This window comes from Coenobita brevimanus, chromosome 32 (assembly GCF_032717465.1).
Source record: "Coenobita brevimanus isolate Jiangsu-jjx chromosome 32, ASM3271746v2, whole genome shotgun sequence".
NCBI classification, from domain to species: Eukaryota; Metazoa; Arthropoda; class Malacostraca; order Decapoda; family Coenobitidae; genus Coenobita; species Coenobita brevimanus.
The window spans coordinates 3334147-3355865 of NC_136985.1; the positions used below are offsets into that span (position 1 = coordinate 3334147).

At 42.5% G+C, this 21719-nt stretch overlaps 1 long non-coding RNA gene across 1 annotated transcript in view; it reads left to right on the top strand.

The window, feature by feature from the left end:
• LOC145395611 (uncharacterized) overlaps positions 1-21719 on the top strand; it is an 88166-nt gene that overhangs the window by 15710 nt on the left and 50737 nt on the right. Inside the window, exon 2 of the long non-coding RNA XR_013896642.1 lies at positions 17056-17156. This is a non-coding gene — a long non-coding RNA (uncharacterized LOC145395611). The remainder of the gene's footprint in view (positions 1-17055; positions 17157-21719) is intronic.

Consider the following 21719-nt stretch of genomic DNA (forward strand, 5'->3'; position numbering starts at 1 on the left):
GCAGAGAGCAGCAGGAGGCCTTGCAGCAAGTACGGCACCACCACAAAAGCGAGCACGTGGGCAGCCATGGCGAAGAGCGTAGGTCCAGTCGCGGTGAGAGATAGGCGGGAAGTTGGGAGGATGCAGCGGCGCTCTATCGGACGTCGGAGGAATGACGAACCAAAACAATGCTCTCACGCTGCGCGTGCGGCAAGTTCAAATTACGGACGGCAAAAAATCGATTTTTTAAAATTTTTTTTTGGATTTTCGGACCATTTTGGGAATGTTTGATCCCAGGACGATAAGGTTCGGTTAGTGGGGATGTTCGGTTATTGGGGGTCCGGATATTAGAGTGATTACTGTACTTACATTAGCCAGAAATGCCTTCACCTCGTTTTGTCCGACTTCACCCACCCTTGCGTGACACAATAAAACGGCGGTTTGGCGGTCCATTCAAATTGGCGTACAGTTATAACTTACTGACACATTCACCAGCCCTTGAATTTTCACATTTTTCTGAGTATTCCATTTGTTTGGATACCAGATGCAGGGATTTTACTGTATATCACTGTGGTTGGAGTGATTCTATCTATCTATCTATTGCCAGACGCCTCAATCCCGTTTGGGGTGGCCACAAACAAATCGCCTCCAAGTCGCCCTGTCCCCCGCCATTTCACTCCCCTGCTCCCAACTCACACCCCCCTCTCTCATATACCTCTCCACCCCATCTCTCCATCTCATCCTCGGCCTCCCCCTCCCTCTTTCCCCCTCCACCTCACTCACATACACTCTCTTCGTCAGTCTTTCACCCTCCATCCTCTCCACATGGCCAAACCACCTCAGTGTGTTCCTCATAACGCTTCCTATCACATCCACGTCAACACCACAACGCTTCTTTATATCCTCATTCGTCAGCCTGTCTCTCCATGTGACTCCACAGGCCCCTCTTAAATAACTCATTTCCACGGCTCTCACTCTTGACTTGTGTCCTTCCAACAACGTCCAAGCTTCACTTCCGTACGTTAGAGTTGGTATCACAATACTGTCATGTAGTAACTTTTTCACTTCCATGCTCACTTCCCTGTTTCTTATCACTGCTTTCAAAGAACCAGCAACCTTTCTTCCCTGCTGTACCCTTTCAAGCACTTCACCCTCCAAACCTCCATCCTTACTCATCACACTACCCAAGTACTTAAACGTACTCACATTTTCCAATTCCAAGTGAAGCTTGACACAAATATCTAGACAGCAGTCCTATCAAGGAGCTGTTGAGGACTGGCATGAATTTGTGAGTCAGGCGGTACACACATACACAATGGGAGTGTCCCATGAATGGTATGACCTAGGACTGATGTTTACTTTCGATGGTACAAGAGCTGTCAGGACAGATAGCTTTTTTTTTTTTTTTTTTTTAAATTAATTTTCAATAAAATGTTTATACTGTAATTGAACAAGATATACAATTACTGTTGCCTTTTTTTTTGAGTTAGGAGATTTAGTGCTAAATTCCATTGTTACTTGCAAATCCTAATTTTGTCTAGTGAACATGAAAAAATGATAGTATTTGAAAAATCATCTATATTTTAATTTGTATTGAAATACAGTAATCCCTTCAAGACCTAATGTAATAGAGCCAAAGGCATGTCTGTAACTTGGGTTTGTCTTGGACTTGGGAAAATGCCTCCTGGACAGGTACTTATGGACCCTAACCCAGCCTAACCTAGAAAACCACCTACATAACTCCCTACCAGACATGCATAGCACCTATATAAGACTCTGTTCACACAAATATTGGACAAAAAGCATGAAATAAATGAAAAGGAACCAGAGAATGAGGATTTAGAGGTGAGTATGGAAAATATTTAGCAGTGTCCAGGGTATTTACAACATGTCCATGGTCATCGCGAAGAATAACCCACCTCCTCTCAGGCTCTGACAGTATGAATATGCACCTGAAGCACCAATAGTAATCAAGTGTTACACTGTACTTAGTCCTTTGCACTCTGAATTCTGTCTTAACACTGTAAAATCGTTTCTTACTTGCGCTGCACTTGAAACTCACCAGTGTTGCACTCTGCACTAAAGCCTTTGCATTGAGAATTCTAATTTCTTAACATTGCACATTCAACATTGCACATTCTTTTCTTACTTGCTATGCACTTGAAACTCACCATTTTACAGTAGCACTTTGCACTTAATCCATTGCACTCTGAATTCTAATTTCTTAGCACTGCACTTCACTGTAAATTGAGGCACCCCTTGCTGAAGTGATGCAGGTGACACCTCGGTCAAAATTTAGTTTTCACTTGCATTGAGTAGCACGATAATATCTCTATGTGAGGTAAGTTTCCCAAAGTGATTCAGGGAAGTGGTGTGGTCATAAGGTCCATAATCCTACACAAAACCACAAATTTTTGGAGGAAATGCTGCACGATTTTACTTTCCAATCTGTAGTAAGGCAAGAGCCCGGGAGAGGTGCCCAACCAATCAGCACACTAACATCATGGTGCCCGCCAGCCAGTGGGAGTGTAGCAGGGCCGTCAATCATAGCTCCCGCCTTGTATCAACCAGTTTACCTTTTTCTTTCTTTCTTTCTTTTTTGTGTGTGGTTTTCTGACTTGTACGGTTCGTTGTGTTAAGCTAGTGTTATGAAAGAAAGTAATACAGTGGGTCCTTGAAATACTAAAACTCGATCGTTTCCAACACAGTGGAAGAAACTCAGAGTGCTCAAAGGTAGATATCGTTTCCCAGTTTCCCAACTGGAGGTTAGGTTAGGTTTAAATTATTAGGTACAGATAAGCTCGGTTAGGCCAGGTTTAGTTAACCCCTTAACCGTGGGCTTGTTTTGGCTCAACTTGTGTGTCTTGTGGGGTTAATCGCGCTCCGACAGACTCTCTAAAAATATTTGCCAAAAATCAGTTATTAGTCCTAGAATATTAAAATTACATATGCATATGGCACATACCTTCAGCTTTCTCCTTGGATGTTTGCTGAGCCTTCGTCGAGTACCGTAGGACTTGTGGAGACCTCTGAAGTTGGGTAACGAAGTCTCCACTATACACTTCCCGACAACCCGTAATATGATTACCACAGCCTGATATTATCACTAGAAACAGTATTCTATGATTTTCAAATACCTGTAGTTTGGAATCCATACTCAAAAAAAAAAAAAAAAAAAAAAACACTGTGAAAGCAATGAAAATTACGAGTGCGTATGACCTTCCCACTTGCGCTTGTTCGCCGCTGGTGTTCTGTCATTTATTATTCATAAAAACCCTCACATTTTATATTTCTATTACTATATAACACTTGTATATATCTGCAGTCTTTATCCTTAATTGTGGTTGGTGGTGGCGACCATCATCCACTCACTTGACATAGTGCTGCCTACTCCTTCCTTAGCCTTTATCATTCTTTTTCTGTGCCTGTCCTCCTCTCTTCCTATTTCTCCCATCTTTCCTGTCACTTCTTATTGCTTTTCTTTCCTTTACAGGTGGCTTTACATTGAGAGACAAGCCAAATGGTTTCTTGTAAGCCAAGAAACCATTTACAACGCTGGGTGGTAACTATATAACCAAACCATACGTGCTCCCTACGTGTCAACAAGTGGGTTGGTGGAGGGTTAGTGCCCCTCCCCATAAAACAAACAGCTCAGAGTCAAATGGCCACCCCTTACGGGATTATGGCGTCTGGCAATAGATAGATAGATAGACTTTATCCATAAGTTTCCTTCAGTAATAGTAGTTTATTGTCACTGTAGGCATTCAATTTCTCTTTCAGTAAAATACGTAGCATTCACTTTCTCGTCCTGTATACTAGCGTTGAGAGCGAATCTGTCACTTTCACTTCCACTTTCATAACTCATAGTATTCATACATGCTAGAATGAAACTTTCACTGTCATTACTCCTAGTATATATATTCGTATTCATATATTATACTCATTTACATTTCTGTTTACATTCTCTGTTTTATTTACATTATTTACGCTTCTATTTTATTTACACTGTGTTATGCACTGTCACTTGCAGTAACTTATAAAACTATTTTCCACTGTTCACTTATATTTACATTCATTGCTTTCACTTGCTGTTTACACATTATTTACATTTCCACTTGCACTGTTTTAGTCACCAGAAACATTGTAGTCATTGTACATCATTTTCATTGATAAATTAGCCAGTTCACATTCCACAGCAGTCACTTAGCCCTGTACCCCTTTCCACACGAGGTTTAGGTAGGGGTAGAGGTCACAGGGCCCTTTGCATGGGGCTAAAAAGCGGCGGAATTGGACAGGAGCGAATCCGACGTAGTTTCACCTTGAAAGACGACAGTAAACTGAATACAGTGTGGTGGGCTCGTGATCTAGGGGGAGTGCAATGCTGCCAATCTCAGCGTGGTGACAGCTGCTAATATATACGCTATGAAATGATTGGCAGGAAATCTAGACAATACATAATAAATTAGGTAGTTGCAGGTGAATGTAAATATCACTTAGGCTGCTCCCTTCTTTTCTCATATATATTTTCATTACGAGAATAGATTATACGACATATTTCAAGGGGAAATAAAGCGAAAATTAGCGAACGAGTGCACGTGAGGTGTTGTCAGTTGATAATTAGCCAATTCCAGGTGTATGGCAATATCACTTACCTTATTTCTTTTTGGTATATATTGGTATAAGAATAGGGCATAGGGCTTATTTCAATGGATGAAATCAGTGGAAAATTCCGGGGAAGATTTAGTTAGCCCAGTACTGCCGGGCAGGCGAGAGGAGAGGGTAATGGAGGGGGGGTAGGGAGGGGAGTCAAGAACAGGGAGAAGTGGCTAAATTGTCAACAATGGATGGGAGTACAGATGAGATTAGGAGTGCTGACTAGTGTTGGACATTGGCAGTACTGATAGATGATACAAGCCACCACTTGAAAGCCTGGGCGAATTCAAAATAACACAGAATCACAAAAGTGATGCCCCGTGGTATGATCTCTTGCTCCCAAGCATCACGAAAGTGACACCTGCGGTTAAGGGGTTAAACACTTAGAGAAGAACAGTCCTTGCCGCCATTATGTTAACGAAATAAACGAGTTGTCACACCAGAACAGCTAAAAATGATGGGGAAACAGATTTAATAAGAAACATTTACTGTATTTACCAACCCAGAAATAGTCTGAAAAATATAACAGACTATCAGGAAGAACTGATTTGGTAAGGTGCTTTTACTGCTTAAAGTAAAACATATGTTTAGCCCCCTCAATGGCTGTGGGTTCAGATATTTGCGTGCTCCTGTGGTTGACCTTGGGACCGTTTTTTCTTAAATCAATTTCTTTTTCTTTCATATGTGAAAAGACTCATCTGTCACACCTGGCTTTCTTTTTTTTTTTTTAATTGTTTCTCCTAAACCTATCCTGCGATTTGCTATGATTCGTTTAAGAATTAATAAAATTAAGATGAGTGTTACATCAGCATGTGTACATCAGCTGAATACATCTGGGACGAAATGAACTGCGAATGCCAGAATGCTTGAGGTGGTAGAGTAGGGTTGTGTAAACACACCAGTGACCCTCATTCCTTTCCCATACTTGCTTGCATTTTTTTTTTTTTTTTAGCTCACCCTAACTCAATGTCACTGACACCAGTACAGTAAGGCATTGTTCAGGGCCAGCAGCTATGAAAGCGATAATGGAATACATTATAATTTGTATCAGTCCTCTCTCACTCATACACATAAGAACAAACAAAAGAATGAGCAGTAAATGTACTCTAACTCTGAGGAGCAGAAATAACTGTGCTCAGTCGGTCCGAGATATATTGGGAAGAGTGATACCAAACGAAGAACGTGGAACTGAATGCTAACCTACAAGAACATGTGGGATGAAAGTAATTTTTCTCTGATTAGCAAACATGTTTGTTCCATATCGTCTCTTAAAATTGTAAAACCCATGATCTTTCGTGTAAGCATACAGCCTAATTAAGTTCATATTCCTCTAGTTTGTCTTCTATATTTTTCTGACTATTTTGAGGGTGGTAAATTATGTTCTCTTGTTGAAAGAAACTTACTCAATATTAGGGCGCATGTAACATAAGCATGTAAACATCGGCATGGAGTGAAGAGAGCGCCAGACTGATGGGATGGTAGAGTAGGGTCATGTACACACACCAGTGACCTTCGTTCCCTTCCCGTAATTGTTCGCAGTTTTTTATAATGTCCTAACTCAACGTCATTCACACTGAAACAGTGAAGTGTTGCTCAAGGCCGGCAACTATGAAGGGGTTAATGGAATACTGTATGAAAAATTCAAAATAGGCGCAGTGCATAGCGCTGCATTCGCTTGCTGAGAGAAAACGAACTAACCCCTCTCTTGTAAACAAATTTTCACGCACTTCTCAGTTGAGTCCACGTCCCTCCTCTCCTCACAGCCTCGCTGTATGTGAGGATATTTTTGCAGCCCTTCACCTTTTAGTATTGTTTCGCCATGCCTCCCAAGCACCCTGCATCATCTCCAGCATTGGGGGGGCCCGCTGTAAAGAAGCAGCAGCACTGTACTCTAATTCTGAAAAGGAAATTGGAAGAGCAGGGAGTCTCGGAGATTGGGTGTCTTTTAGGCCTTGCTGTTTCCACCATTGGAACTGTGATAAAGAAAAAGGAGATGTACAAGAATATGGCCACCTCCTTCTCTACAACTGTATACAGGTATTGCTTACTTCTTAATAGGGGGGGTGAAATTTAGGTGGGGGTCTGATGGGGTCCTGGGACACTTCCCCCCATTTATACTGTATGTATATTTCAATGGGGAAAATCATTCCAATATATGAAATTTCGATTTACGAAAGTTTTTTTTTTTGGTCCCTATCCCTTTCGTATATCAAGGACTCACTGTATTAATATGAAAGGAAAGTCTTTTTTTTTTTTTTTTTTTTTTTTTTTTTTTGGTAACAAACAAGTTGTGTGTACGTGTTTACATAAAAGAAAAATATTATTTTGAGAAGTCCTTACGAGTGTTACATTACCTACTTTTTTTTTTTTTTTTACAAGAAAATATTATTCAGCATTGACCCCTTGTGCCAAAGGGGGTTCTACAGCTATGATTAAGTGAAGTACCCAAGAGAAAGCCTTAGTGTTAAGTTAGTGTTAAGAAAGAATAATAAGAATAATATTATGAAAGAAAAGTTTTTTTTTTTTTATAGTAAAAAGCACGTTGTGTGTACTTGGCTACATGAAAGAATAATATTATTTTGAAAAGTCCTTTTGAGTCCTACATTACCCATTTCATTCTAATTTACAAGAAAATAATATTCACTGTATTATGAAGAGGAAATTAAGTATCGACATCGAGAACATATTAAGTGACGAAGTAGTACGGTAATATGGCAAAGCACAATTACATTCAATAATATTTAATGTCTGGGTCATTGTCTCACAGTGGCTTGGGTAGGTCTTCAGTCTTCATCAGCAACTTATTCAGACAGTTTAAAACAACAGGATTATTAATAGGTAAAGGATGCCATTTTTTTTATCCATGCAACTCTGACAAATGTTTGTATGTTGAGTGAGATTGTATGGAGGTACCTAAAATATAAGGTACAAAAGCGTTATGTTCTTCAAGGGGTCATGTATTATCAGTAGATTAATCATAACCTGAGAAAATAGCGTATGAGAGTTGGAAATGAGGTTAGCGCCACCGATTTGCTCCTTGATTCACTTCCACTCTAGAGGTGAAGTGAGGCAAGGACAAGTGGGAGTGAGCCAGCCCGCCAACTTTCAGACGCTGTTTTCTCGACTTTTTGTTTGTGTCACTTGCATCACTTCAGCAGGGGGCGCCTCAATTCTCTTGTGGTCTAGTGGCGGGTTTTTCCTGTTTATTCAAAGTCAGAGTCTGAGAGTAGGTGTTGCAGGCGGCTGAGGGGTGCATCACTTGGACATGGTGATAGACTATACACTGCAGATGACGCCAAAGAGAGCCGCACTGTCATGTCCAGTGACGACTCCACCGTGGCCTATGTGCTGGGCTGTGGCTCAGAGGTGGAAGGCCTGTCTTGGTGAGGCAGTGGTGTGGAGCCAGGGCTGGGCATGGCAGGGGTCATGGGCATGAGGAAACTGTCAATGGTTGATTGACGTAAGGAATTGCGATTCTGATGAGTGATGATGCTCTGTCTAAAAGCACACACTTCCTTCACAAGTCCCAAGGGCCCCATCTCCCTGTCGCAGTCTGGGTGTTCAAGGTAGTCTAGAACAAACTCGACATGCTCCTGGAGTGCGCTCAGTGGCTGGAGTATGCATGCTGAGAGGAGCCCTCATCATCCTCGCTGTCCTCGTTGGATTCTTCAAGCTGGGTACTTGTACCTGCAACAGAAGATATGATCTTGATATCAGACATGATCTGATACCCTGGATCGTCCTTGTCTTCATCCAACACTCACGCACTTCTTCCACATCTGCCTCATCGCCATGCACACGAAGACGCGCATGAAAGTCATCCACATCAAAACCTAGAAAGTCATGCACCACATCGGCTCTGACAAACAGACGAGACAAACCACTTTTCAGAGTCTTGACAGAGACTTTTCTCCATGCACTGGCCCAGTTATAGATGGCTGACTTGAGGTTGTAGTGGCGAAGGTTTTCCACAGTCTGCTGGCCTTACGTGTCGCGTCCCTCCCTGTTCTTGTCCTTATCCTCGAGAAGAGCCATCACCTCTTCCAGGAGCTTCCGACGGTACATCCTCTTCGTTGCCACGATCACGTCTTGGTCCATTGGTTGGATGAGAGCAGTCACACTAGGTGGCAAAAACAAGCACCTAATGCAGCCATTCTCAGCCACCAACTCCTTGTCAGATGGATGTGCTGATGCATTGCCCAAGAGAAGGAGAGCCTTTCCCTGGTTGCATGGGATTCCCAGTGTGTTCCTCTGATAATGGATGACCTCCTTGACGAAGTGCTGGTGAAGCCAGTCTTTGAAGATCTTGGCTTTGAACCAAGCCTTCACAGAATTGAACCACAGGACAGGAAGGACATCCATTACCCCACGAAGGCACTGAGGCTACTTTGCACGGCCGACAATAACGGGCTTGAGCCAGTGAATGCTGTTAGCATTGGCACACCACAAAGCAGATCTTCGCTGCTTGGAGAGCTTGCGTCCATGCTTCTCTGTCTCCTCTGCCAGGGTGTTCGTTGGTAGCGAGCGGTTCAATAGACCAGTTTCATGAGTGTCGTAGATTTGACTGAGAGTGAGGCCCTCCCTGTCAATCAAGCCCTTCACCTTTTGCCGAAACTCTTCTGCCCCCTCCTCGTTGGCGTCCAAAGCTTTGCCATGGGTCTTACGGTTGGTAAGTCTATGCCGTAACTTGAAAGCAAAGAGCCATCCTTCGGATGCCTTGAAGTCTGGGGTGTATTGTAACCTTGCGAACTTCTCGGCAGCAGCCTTCAGCTCCCTGCCATGTACCAGCACACCAGCAGCACATTGTTGACAATACTAAATCAGCATGGAGCGGTCAATTTCTGCAAACCTGGGAGGGTATGTAATCTTCCTATGCATTTGGTCTTTGATGCAAAGTCAGCCACTTACTGGGTGAGTTTGTCCCGCAAATTCTTGATATTAAACAAGATAGAGCGGGCCAGGTTGAATTCTCGGAGGACGAGGGACATCGACCATCCCGCATCCACCTTGTACAATATCTCCCTCTTCTTCTCCAGTATCAGAACCACTCATTTCCTTTTCTCAGGCGGCGGGGCCATCATCACACACGAGTAAGAGGCAGCAGAGGAACAACAGGGCCTGCAGCAGATAGGGCACCACCACAAAAGCGAGCACATGGGCAGCCATGGTGACGAGCGTGGACTCACGACGATGGGTAGGCAGAAAATGGGGAGGAGGCAGCGTCACCCTACAGGACATCAGCAGAACTACGCAGCAAAACACAGCTGGTAGGCACCGCGCACCAGGTTCAAAATACGGTTTTAAAAATATTGGATTTTTTTATTTATTTATTTATTTATTTTTTTGGGGTTCCGAAGGCCAGGGCCCAAAATGTCCAGGAATTGGGGTGTCCGGGACTTGGGCATCCAGGTCTTATAGGGATTACTGTATGACAATTCCTTTGGCTTTTTTATTTGATTTTTATTTTAAAGCTGTAAATTGTACTGTACCTTTATATTTTAAATTATTATGAAGACGTTGGGTCTGGTTAGTACTTGGATGGGTGACTGCCTGGGAACACCAGATGCTATTGGCATCCCTACGTGTCAAGTGGGGTTGGTGGAGGATTAGTGCCCCTCTCTGTAAAACAATTAACTCTAAGCCCTTGGCCACCCCATTTGGGATACATGGCGTCTGGCAATGGATGGATGGATTATGAAGACACATTACCCGATAATACTCATAAGTAACATCCTTGCTACTGGCCAAATAATAGGAAACATAAAGCACATACCATAACACATGGATTCACCTAGGTGATGATCTGGAAGAGGCTGTTAAACCTGTGACTCCATCTCATTAGCCTCATCTCTACTTGGACAGTGGCTTCGCGTGGTGAATATTTGTGCCTTGTAAGAAAATCTCTGTTCTTGGTCTTTCCAAAATCTGTCTAGATTTGCCTGTAATTTTTTTACTGTCTTGGCCCCTATTACTCATTCTGGCAGGCTGTTCCAGTTGTCAATCACTCTGAGAATGAGTACTTCCTGAAGTTCAGATTTGTGTTGATCTTGTTGGCCCTATGTTGCACATTCTCTACTGCTTCAGTGTCCTCTACCAAGTGTGGGCACCAGATTTGATTGGCATACTCCAAGACTGGTCTCACTAGGGCTGTGTACAGGGTCTTAAATATTGCAGTATCCAGGTGATCAAAGGTTCTTCTAATTAGTTGTACTATTTTGTGCTTCCCTAAATGTACACAATACTCAGTCATTAGACAAATTGTAAATACAGTAATCTCTCCACGATCCGACGTAATAGAGCCAAAGACTTGTCCATGTTTTGGTTTTGTCCGGGACTTGAGAAAAATACCCCTGGACAGGTACTTATGGACCCCAACCCTAATTAACTTTTAAAGCACCTAAGTAACTCCCTACCAAACATGCAGAGCACCTATTTAGGTCCCTGTGCACACAGAAACCATGAAATAAATGGAGTGAAACTAGAGAATGAGAAATTAGAAGTGAGTATGGAAAATGTTTAGCTGCGTACAGGGTACTTACGACACGTCTGTGGTCGTCGCGAAGATTAATCTGCCTCGTCTATGGTTCTGACAGTGGTGAAGGTGCACTTGAAGCATGTACAGCAATCCATTGTTGCGCTGCACTTAATCCTTTGCATTCTGAATTATAATTTCTTAACACTGCACATTTTGTTCTTACCTGCGCTGCACTTGAAACACGCCAGTGTTGCACTTTGCACTTAATCCTTTGCACTTTGAATTATAATTTCTTAACACCACACATTCTTTTCTTACTTCTGCCACGCCAGTTTCAACATGCCAGTGTTTCACTCTGCACTCGATCCTTTGCACTTTGAATTCTAATTTCTTAACACTGCACATTCTGTTCTTGACACTGCACAACACTGTAAATTCCCATGTGGTCTAGTGGTGAGTTATTGCTGTTTACTCACTGTCAGAGCCAAAGAGTGGATGTTGTAGGTGGCCTTGGGGCTTGTCGCTGTGATGTGGTGATGGGCTACACACTGCAGACAACCCTGAAGATAGTTGCAAACTCATTTCCAGTGGAGACTCCACTGTGGCCAATGTGCTGGGCTGCAGCTCAAAGGTAGAAGGCAGGTCATGGTTAGGCAGTGGTGTGGAGCCAGGGCTGGGCACAGCAGGGGTCATGGGCCTGAAAAAGGTGTCAATGGTTGATTGACATAAGGAATAGCAATTCTGGCGATTGATGATGCACTCCCTAAAAGCGCACACATCCTACACAAGTCCCAGCGGCCCCATCTCCCTGTCGCAGTCCGTGTGTTCCAGGTAGTCAAGAACGAAGTCGACGTGCTCCTGGAGTGCACTCAGCTTGGGGATGGGTGAAGTAGTGGCGCGCTGTGAGGAGTGTGTGTCATTGATGCTGTCATTGTCGGAATCTTCCAGCTGGGTACATGTACATGCAATAGAAGGTACAATCTTGATATCAGACATGATCTGATACCCAGTATCACTCTCATCATCATCCAACCACTCACGCACTTCAACCACATCCACCTCATCACCAGCTGCATGAAGACGTGCATGGAAGTCATCCATGTCAAAACCTAAAAAGTCGTGCACCACGTCGGCTCCCAGAAGCAGACAGGACCAACCACTTTCCAGAATCTTGACAGAGACTTTTCTTCCTGCACTGGCCCAGTTTTAGATGGCTGACCTGAGGTTGTAGGTGTGAAGCTTTTCCACAGTCCGCTGGCCCTGCATGTCCTGTCCCTCCCTGTGGTCATCCTCCTCCTCGAGAACAGCCATCACCTCATCCAGGAACTTCGACGGTACAGCCTCTTCGTTGCCATGATCACTTCTCGGTTCATTGGTTGGATGAGAGCAGTCGTATTAGATTTCATGAGCAAGCACCTAATGCAGCCATTCTCAGCCACCAACTCCTTGTCAGCTGGATGCACTGGTGCATTGTCTAAAAGGAGAGCCTTTACCTGGTCACGTGGGATTCCCAGTATGTTCGTCTCATAATGGATGACCTCCTTGACGAAGTGCTGGTGAAAAATATTTGAAGATCTTGGCTGTGAACCATGCCTTCACAGAATGGTACCAAACGACAGGAAGGACATCCATCAACCCGTGATATCGCTGAGGCTGCTTTGCATGCCCAACAATAACGGGCTTGAGCCGGTGCATGCTGTTAGCATTGGCACGACACAAAGCAGATATCCGTTGCGTAGAGAGCTTGTGTCCAGGTACACGCTTATCTGTCTCCTCTGCTAGGGTGTTTGTGGACAGTGAGCGATAGAACAGACCAGTTTCATCAGCATTGTAGACAACTGAGAGTGAGGCCCTCCCTGTCGATCAAGCCCTACACCTTCTGCTGAAACTCCTCTTCTTCCTCGTTGGCGTCCAAAGGTTCACCATGGTCCTCACGGTTAGTAGGACCATGTTGTCGTTTTAAGGTGAAGAGACATCTTTCGGATGTCGTGTCATCTGGGGAGTCATGTAATCTTGCGAACATCTCTGCGACAGCCTTCAGCTCCGTGCCAGTCACCAGCACACCAGCAGCATGTTGTTGATGATACCAAATCAGCTTGGAGCAGTCGACTTCTGCAAACCTGGGAGAGTACATAATCTTCCTCTGCATTTTGCGTTTGGTCTTCGATGCGAAGTGTGCCATGTACTGGATGAGTTTTTCCCAGGATTTCTTGATACCGAACAAGGTAGAGCGGGCCAGGTTGAATTCACGGACGATTTGGGAAGTCAGCCATCCCACTTCCACCTTTTCCAATATCTCCCTCTTCTTCTCAAGTTAGAACTACTCGTTTCCTCTTGGCAGGTGGCGGGGCCATCGTGACAGACACGAGTAAGAGGCAATAGAGGAACAGCAGGGCCTGCAGCGGGTAGGGCACCACGATAAAAGTGAGTACGTGAGAACCATAACAACGAGCATGCAGTCACGACGGTAGGTAGGCAGGAAATGGGGAGGATGCAGGGGAGCTGTAGCGGACGTCAGAAGAACTATGTGCCAAAACACAGCTGTTTGTCACCGCACAGGAAATTTCAAGTGGGGATGAAAACCTGTTGGCTTTTTTTTTTTTTCTTGTAATTTTTGCATTTTTTGGCCATGTTTAGTGTCTGAGAACCTGAGCCCAAATTGTCTGGGACTTGGGGTGCCCAGGACTTTGGCATCCAGGTCTTACAAGGATTACTGTACACAACATTTAAGTTGTAAACGTAAGTCAGATGTTGGTAATTAACAATATATGAAACACATGATTGTAAGCCTCTGGTCATTACCCAAGTAATAAAATACTGCATTTGTACTTGAAAGTGCCGTACTTAAAATCTTCGCTGGCTGGTCATTAGCCATAAATTGAAAAATGTATATTTAAACATACACAGTATTTTGAACACAAGCCAGTTTAGGCCAGGCCAGCCTAGACTTAGTGTATAGTGAAAAATACAATAACTTTAATCCCAGCGATTGGATTGAACACTCCAGTAATCAAGGACTGTTCCTCATATATACCATGAGTAAAACCACTTGCCAGTCCAGCGTATGGCATCCACATAAATAGGTAGTATAGTGTGCTGTAAAGCTCACATTACACACACACACACACACACACACACACACACACACACACACACACACACACACAAAGTTATACATTTCTAGATTATAAGAGTCTTCAGTTAATTATGTCATATTTACTTTGAAAAATTTAGCATTGAAGGTTCTGTGGTGGAAGTGAGCAACAATTGTAGGTCACAGTGTCTTCCACTATGCTAAATATTTGTTCTAAAGTGACGCTCGAATCTGGGCATCATTTACGCGCACAAACACTAATAGCTTACACATGATCGCCCATACATACACATCATCAGAAGATGTTCATGCTCTTTGATTTACCATCTTTCTTTTGTTTATAGCTATGGTACATCAGTCTATGTACCTATCTGTCCTTCAGTTATACAAATACCCAATTGCAAACCTCATGTACATGCTGGTATAGCATAATAATAAAGAAGCATAGGCAACATCTGAATGTAATGCTTTCCCATCAACTAAAGGACTGTTTCAATGTGTAAGCCGAGCTAAAACGAAGTTGCCAAATGCTGTTTGTCCCCTCTTCTCTGAGCTAATGTCCTCGAATTGTCCCCATCACTGCCTTCTCTCTTATCATATGCAGTAAGATGAGTGACTAAATATTATGACTAAATAAACAATATAAAGTACATCCCCACAGCATGCAAGTTTATGGGCGGCATAGGATGTCGCATGCTAGGAATTTGCATACTGTGAATACATAAACTTATGGGAAAAATTACATATGGGCGGCACCCCCCTTCATGGGCAACCCTTGAGATGCCTTTCAGACCTAAGTGTTGTACTATACAGGGAAACTATCTAAGACATATTACCTAAGATAAAGTAAACCAGCAAGATTATGGCTTTACAAGGTAAATCAACAAGGATATGGCTTAACTAAACCAGCAAGAATATGGCTGCTCACGTTTACCCAAGAGGACAACAGGCGTGATGAAGGTAAGAAGAGGATCCGAGGCAGGATGAGGCACCTAGTGTGCATCTCCTGCATCACCCACCACACCACCTGACACACCATCTTCCTCACAACTTTCGTCACCAGCACTTTCGACACTTTCACTACCTAATGCACTCATTTCGTTCATAAACCCTTCAGTGTCTGTTTCTGACACCTCAGACATCAAATCAGCCTCTTGATCCTCCTCAGGATATGACTTTTCTGATGAAGGAAGTGATTCCTCACTTTGTTCAAGCCAAAGGAAACGTGTGATGAGTGTTTGCTTCCATCTGTTTATTTCCTGGTTGTGCTTGTCAGTGTAGTAGCGGAAGGTTCTGTCCAGTGAAGACATCACCTCCTCCACTCGCAACTGAGAGTGTTCAATGCCCTTGAATTCTTCCTTGAATTTATCAAGGGCACACAGTACCCTGCTGATCTCCATCATGGTCAAATCTTCACTCTCCATCACTGGTGTTGCTGCCTTTTCTGCTGCTGTCTCCTGCTCTGCGTCTGCCTTGTCCACTCGCTGCACAAGGTGGGCGGAGTGTAGGCAACCGTTATCACTTCTTGGGGGGGCAATGTCGCGTACTTCGGGTAACCCCAGATTTGGGCCTCTCTTCGCTGCCTGTCTCGCTTACAAGGAGTTCAGTTTGCATGATAATAAAAAATACACTAAAATAAAAATAAAAAAAAGGTCCTCACGTACAAGAGGGATTGCGTACTCGGAATTCGTGTACTGTGGGGATGTACTGTAATAAGTAATGGGTGCAGGCAGTTTGTGCATATTTTGACAGTGTGTACAGTATTTATGTACATAAACCTACATGGCTACCACTTACATACTACACTCTCAACTCACTGCTTTCGGCCTTCAATTCTTTTTTTTTCTTTCTTTTGTGGTAGGTGGGGGCACTCACCATCCACTCACTCAATGTAGTGCTGCTCTCGGGTGTCTGCCCTGTCCTCTCCTCCATCCATCTTTCCTTCCATCTTCTTCTGTCTTTCTTTCCTTCATTCTTTCCTCGTCCATCTGCCTATGGGTAACTTTACACTCCCTCTTCTGTCTTTCATTCCTTCATTCTTACCTCTTCCTTCTGCCCGTGGGTGACTCTACAGTACACTGAGTGACAAGCCAAATGGTTTCCTGTACATCAGGAAACCATTTACTATGCTGGGTGGTAACCATATAACCAAATTTTGGCACCTGGTGGTTTTTAATGGGTAATTATTGTGCTCCAATCAGGTTGAGCTGATGAAGGTTTATATCCAAGGGGTGGTTGGGGTTTATTGCTCACGTAATGCCACTCAGGGATGGGTGAGGCTGGTCACTCTCATCTTAAATGTCAGGACCAACTGCCTAGCCCTGGGCTCCTACGCTCCTCATGGGGCAACGTAGGATTGGATGATGGATGGATGGATTCTTTTCTTTCCCACTCACCCACTTATTATTATGAATCTTTAATGGGTTTCAGTAAGACTATTAAACTGCAAAATAGTGTCAAGGTAACAACATTGTTTCACACAGAATTAGAGAAGACAGTTACTGAACTATTTAATAAAAGTTATTTTAGTTTATCTGACATCCATATCTAATATCCTGATATCGACAATAAATATCAGTATGGTTCGGTATTGGAAAAATGTAAATCTTGGCAATATATCAGTTTGTCAAATCATATCAGTTACAGCATTAGTAATCGTTCTATACACATATGGTCAGGGTCATGTATTAAGTTATTTACATGGAGGTTTTTGCTGTAAGATGGTTAAATATAATAATAATAGTAATAATAATAATAATAATAATAATAATTTTTCACAACCTCCCACCTGGTATCAGCTGTTGGTACAGTATCTGTCCACCAGGCAAAATACTGAGTTAATTGTGTGTTTCAGGTGAGTGGTGAGAGAGCAACTGGAGAGTGCATGTCTGCTGTACAAGACAACCAGCAGTCAGTGAACCAGAACACCTGATGTGGACTATGAGGACCCCAGCTGTAAGTCTTTTTCTCTCTCTCTCTCTCTCTCTCTCTCTCTCTCTGAAGAAGAAGGAGCCAAAGGCAAGAAGCCCACAGATTCTTCCCTCCAAGACAAAAGAAAAAAATACAGTAAAAGTCCTCTAATCCGGCCACCAATAATCCGAAAATCCCAGTGCTCCTAATTTGTCATAGTGAAAGTTTTGAATATTTCTGGTCTTTTTTCAAAATATTCTGCTGTCGGCCCTGCTGCGGATGTCACTGATTGCATTGCGCAGTTGACCCTTGTGCGGTGTGGTGCGGTGAGGATCTGTCCGTTCTCCCCTGTGGGGCTAAGATGCGAATGAGTGTGTTTGAATGGATGAGTAAATGGAGAGTGTGTCGTCCTGTCTCGGCTACCTCCCTTTCCTTGGGGGAAGCAGCCTAGGTATATAGATAGATAGATAGATTCTGAGCTTTATCTAAGGATTTATCTGGGCTGGACTTGCTCTTGGACATGGATGTACCAGCATACAACTATTCATCTACACTTCTATGCATTTCTTATGAGTAAAACAGTAACCCATATCATTTTAAGTGTTTATTTAATGATCATGTACATATTTCTAATGTTTTCAAAGGACCTCCCCAATAGTCCAAAAAAAACAATAGTCCGAAAGACCCTCAGTCCCCTGCAGTTTGGATTACAGGACTGGAACTGAGGCCTGTCCTCAGCCTCGTGGCCTCAGCCTGAAGGTCACATTTTCAAGGCCTCGGCCTCCAAAACTTGCTCTATCCTCAACCTTAAATCCAAGTGACTGGTTTAAAGGTCTCATGATATTTCCAAGGCTAAATACATGTGATGGCTCCAGATGTAGATTAAGTGTACACACACACACACACACACACACACACACACACACACACACACACACACACACACACACACACACACACACACAAGCAGATGGCAAATGTAATGAGCATATTGAAGGAAGTATTAGAGGAAATCAGTAATAAAGACATAGAGGTCCATAAAAGGTTAGGTAAATATGAGAGAAATAAGTCAAGGCCTCAGAAAGTAAATTTCCAGATTGTGAACACTGTAGAGGCATTACTAAAATAATGCAAACTCATGGAAAAAGAGGAATTTAATAAAGTATTGATAAAAAGATGCCTAACTCAAGAGGAATTGGGAATACTAAAAGAGAAAAGGGAGGAGGCAGAAACAAAGAACGAGGAAAGATCAGAGGAAGAGTACTTTTTTTTTTTTTTACCAAGTAATTGGATTTCAGGTACGAAAGTGGTACATAACCAACAGGGAACAGAAAGGAAGAAGGTAGGAGACGCAAGTTATGGCATGTATGTAAACAAGATGGTTAGGTTGATGTACTCAAATGTAGATGGAATGGTGTCTAAATTATTAGAGAGAAAATACTACAGCAAAGAAAAGGAACCACACATTATTTGCCTGACTAAAATAAAATTAACCCCAAAGATATCCAACAATACACTAAATTTAGAGGAACACAGTGTATGGAGAAGAGACAGAAGTTTAAGAAAGGGAGGAGGAATTATAATCTTAACAAAGAAAATGTACAAGTCAGAGAAATAAAACTAGATGTACCCTCACAAGTAGAACTGATTGCTTTGGAAATTAACACATCTGAATGGAAATTAATTGTGGCAAATTTATACATGCCACCCAAAAGAAACACCTGGGAAGGAGGCGAATATGAAGACCTGGCAGAAATTACAATTCGATGTTAAAGAACATTATTACATAGAATAGAAGAGAAATTTGAAAGCATTATATTAACTGGAGACTTTAATTCAAATATAAACTGGAATACTCTAGATGTAAAAAGCCATGAAAGCTGTTGCAATCAAATGCTCCTACATCTTGTGCAGGAATTTTTCCTAACACAGCACGTAAAGGAAAACACCAAAAAAAAAAAGAGGACTTGATGATCCATCAGTACTAGATCTTATATTTACCAGGCAAGAAAAAAAATTGACAATACAAAGTATCACCCCCCCCATTTGGCAAAAGCGACCATGCAGTATTAAACTGTAACTTCAGGATTGTGTATGACGTTACCAGCAGTGAGAGTTACAAAAAGAGTCTAAATTACAAAAAGGGCAACTATCATGACCTGAAGCAGTACTTTTTAGAAACAGATTGGGAAATAGAACTTAGAGGACAAGATTTAAATGTTATATATAGAAAATTCTGTGACCTTTATGAAATAGGAGTCCAAAATTACATCCCACAGCACAAAGCAACAGAAATAGAAATAAAGAAATGGTTAATACAGAATGTAAACAGTCAAAAGAAATAAGATACTTGCTGTGGAATAGATACAGAAGACACAGTAGTGAGAGGGGACATAAGTATACACAGGCAAGAAATGATTATACAAAGATAAGGAGGGAGGTTCAGAGACAGTTTGAGGACATTATAAATAAAAGTAGTGATTAACCTATGTTTTTTTACAGCTACATCCAAAGCAAAATCAAAGTTAAAGATAAAATGCAGTCCATTACGGATAAGGGGATCATCTATACACAAGAAAATTATATTTGTGAAGCACTAAATAAGAACTTCCAATCAGTTCTTACAAAAGAAAGAAATTTCGAGAGAGATGATATGGAACATGCATGCCTACATGTGTTACCAGATATACAAATATCAGAAAAAGAAGTGCAGGAAGAGATATGTAAAACAGACAAAGGAAAAACAAATGGTCCTGATGGAATTTCAGGTTGGGTGCTACATGAATGTGCAGAAGAGTTATGCAGACCATTATATTTAATATTCAAGGAATCCTTAGGTCAATGTAAACTGCCTGATATTTGGAAGAAAACAAACATTGCTCCCCTGTTCAAGAAAGAGAATGGACAAAATCCACTCAACTGCCAACCAGTATCACTGACCAGTGTTTATAGATACAGAATCCTTGCGTCCAGTACGCGTTTGTCCAGTACTATTCTCGTCCAGTACAGTCGGCAAAAAAATTAAATAATTCATTACTGTAGTATGGATTTGTTGGGCTAGGACGAATCAGCCGCTCAAATTGGGCCAAATCCGAGGAGTTCTTCTTTAGTACTAGCGTGCTGTGTCCAGTATTGTTACCCGCCCGGGCGCGGGAAGATGGCAAACACCAAGGAACGTTTCCCTAGTACTGCCATGCCAGTTCAGTTTAACCCGCCCCGTCCCGACCACTTTTTGACCACTGGTACCCCCCAATCCCGACCATTTTTCGACCCTTTTTTTTTTTTGTTAAAACTTTCGCTTTTGGTGAGAAACATCGAAAATTCATAGAGAAATCGCTCACCTGAGGTTTAAAATACTCATTACAGGTAGGAGAGCCTCCTTACCTTACTGGGTTTTCTATCAGGCTGGCACCAAAGAAAACGAGTTCTATGGGAGGATAACTATTTCACACCACTCATAAACGGTATTTATTTATTTACTGTTACGAATTTATATGTAGTACAAGAGTATATTGGTTTTCAAGCAGTATTATAGGCATTATAAGCATTGTTTCACTCACTAATACCTGACCATTTTTTGCCACATTACCTGATCATCATTTCTAACTGTTTCTTCCTCTAATGCTATGTAAAGTTTGTCCTCCACATTGTCATTGATTGGGGAATCACTCTGGCCCTGAATTTCGTACCGTGGCATGACATGGCTATACTGGCCAGGTCACTGATAACAGGTGAATTGCTGAGAAAAGGGCATGCAGGGGGGGGGAGGAGGTCATGCTGGGTAAGGCATTGTCTCTGCCTGGCATCTTGTTGAGGAAGGTGTCCCGTGTATACGTACCAAAAATGACTCGTGAAAATTGAAAATTGTGGAAATTATGAACCTTGCAATTGCAGGACGTTGAAGTACGTCCTCGGGATTAGCTGTGACAAAACATGAGGACGTGGAAGTACGTCCTCGGGACGGCGCGGGTTAATACTGCATCAGCAAGTGGACACTGCAAACGCAGAAAACAACTACGTAAAAAGAGAGCGATAAAGATGTAAGGAAGTTCATTTTCCCAAATAGGGCAATTGATTAGTGGAATCCACTACCTAATGAAGTGGTGTGTGCCAAAACTATTCTCAAATTTAAGGATATGTGTGGTAAAAATGGTTTAATGCATGGGACAGTATGAGCTTAACTCATTCCTTTAAAGATACAATTACGTAAGAACAATTAGGTAAGAACATACACACACACACACACACACACACACACACACACACACACACACACACACACACACTCTCTCTCTCTCTCTTTCTCTGAGGAAAGAGGGAGGGGAGAGGCATGGTCCAAGAAAGAGATCAAAGCCACCTCAGGTAGGGCTCATGTCAAAGGCTGATCACACCAGTCAACAGCTGTCATAAAGTACTGGTGCCAAGAATACAAACATTATTTTTCTGTATGTACATATGCATGATACTAATGTTCTTAGTGAGTTTTGGGAAAACAAAGAGTGTTCATATCATCTATAAGGGCTCCACTGTGCCTGCATGCATTAGCCTTGGTCACCTAATGGTAGGTGTCCATGCTGCTCAATTTCTGGCCGCCTCCCTGTTCATTCA